The following is a 1,892-nucleotide window of genomic DNA, read 5'->3' as shown; positions in this document are numbered from 1 at the left end:
AAGTGTCAAGATCCAGTTCTTAATGTAAAAAGGTGCAAACATCTCTCTTGTTTTTATGCAGAGTTTCTTTTGTCTTTCTTTACATTTTGTTCTCTCTGTGGGTGTAAATCCACAGAATTCATGTGCAAGTCAGAAGACAACTCATGGGAGTTAGTTCTCTCTACTCTGTGGATACAAGGAATAAAATTTAGGTCACCAGCCTTGGGAGTAAACACCTGCTGAGCCATCTCGCCAGGCCACTTCGTCCATAAATGAGACATTAAATATACATCAAATAGTTATTTTAAAATTATTATTATTATTATTATCATCATCATTATTATTATTAGTTTTTTCGAGACAGGGATTTTTCTCTGTGTAGCCTTGGCTTTTCTGGGCTCACTTTGTAGACCAGGCTGGCCTCAAACTGACAAAAATCTACCTGCCTCTGCCTCCCTGAGTGCTGGGATTAAAGTCATGCACCACCATGCATGGCTCTTTTTTTATGATTTATTATCACTAGATATTTGATTTGTATACTTATTTTATATACCTCTATACTCAAGCAAATAGAGGCCACAAGAGTACAGCAAGATGTCCAAAGGAAAGACAGCCAAGGAGAAGAAGGTAGCCCAGCCCCTGCTGTTGTGAAGAAGAAGGTGATCAATCATTTATTTGAGAAAAGGCCTAAGAACTTCAGCATTGGGTCGGCTATCCTGCCCAAAAGAGATCTCACATGCTTGGTCAAATGGCCCCGCTACATTAGGCCACAGCAGCAAAGGGCCATCCTCTTTAAGTGGCTCCAAGTACCTTCTCCCATTAACCAGTTCACCCAGGCTCTGGACCGGCAAACAGCTACCCAGCTGCTTAAGCTTGCCAACAGGTACAGGCCAGAGACAAAGCAGAAGAAACAGAGGCTGCTGGCCGGTGCTGAGAAGAAAGCTGCTGGGAAAGGAGATGTCCCAACTAAGAGACCACCTGTCCTTCCAGCAGAGGTCAACACAGTCACCACCTTGGTGGAGAACAAGAAGGTTCAGCAGGTGGTGATTGCCCATGATGTAGACCCCATTGAGCTGGTAGTTTTCCTACCTGCCCTGTGTCGAAAGATGGGGATCCCTACTGCATCATCAAGGGAAAGGCCAGCCTGGGGCGGCTGGTCCACAGGAAGACTGGTACCACTGTAGCCTTCACACAGGTTAACTTGGAAGATAAGGGTGCTCTGCTAAGCTGGTGGAAGCAATTAGAACCAATTACAGCAGCTACAGTGAGAATCCGCCACCACTGGGGAGGCAACGTCCTGGGTCCTAAATCTGTGGCTCGTATTGCCAAGCTGGAAAAAGCAAAGGCTAAAACACTAGCTGCTACACTACTAAGTTTTCTGTGAATATAATTACAAAATAACTATAATTACAAAATTAAAAAAAGAGGCCACAACTGAAAAAAAAAAATTAAAGACTCTACTGTGCACTGAGAGGGGAGGTGGACACAAGCCCGAAATCTTTGGAGGATTTCCGGATGGATGGGAAAGAAAGAAATTCTGCTGTAGGACACACTAGTTTGAGAAACAATGGTCTACTTGCTTGGTCACTGATATGATTGTTCAAGATGGGAAGCATGCATGGTGTTCCGTGATTTCTTCCTTGGTCCACAACCATCAATGTCTCTGTCTTTAACAACACAAACAATATAAGACCCAAAGTTAGGCTCACAGTTTCTCAGACCCCTGAGGTTCCCAGAACTCCGGGAAGCCTATCTAAAGATCTTTGGTTCCAACTCCTGGCCTACCTATGGGACTGAATGTATTCAACTTAATTGGGCAGTGAATAGCTTTTAAACCATCTCAGACCTGTTCCTCTGGGAGTTCCTTTTAGGCTGTTCACTGCCACACTGAGATTCTATCAATCCATTCATCC

The 1,892-nt window shown here is 44.0% G+C and overlaps 1 pseudogene; it reads left to right on the top strand.

Annotated features, from left to right (window-relative positions):
• Positions 1-567: 567 nt before the first annotated feature.
• Positions 568-1,363, top strand: LOC129683670 (60S ribosomal protein L7a-like; annotated as a pseudogene).
• The last annotated feature ends 529 nt before the right edge of the window (positions 1,364-1,892 follow it).

The sequence above is a fragment of the Psammomys obesus genome, unplaced genomic scaffold (assembly GCF_907164565.1).
Source record: "Psammomys obesus unplaced genomic scaffold, mPsaObe1.curated_primary_1811, whole genome shotgun sequence".
NCBI lineage: Eukaryota > Metazoa > Chordata > Mammalia > Rodentia > Muridae > Psammomys > Psammomys obesus.
Note: the sequence above shows the minus strand (reverse complement) of the source record. Positions and strands in the feature narration are given on the sequence as shown.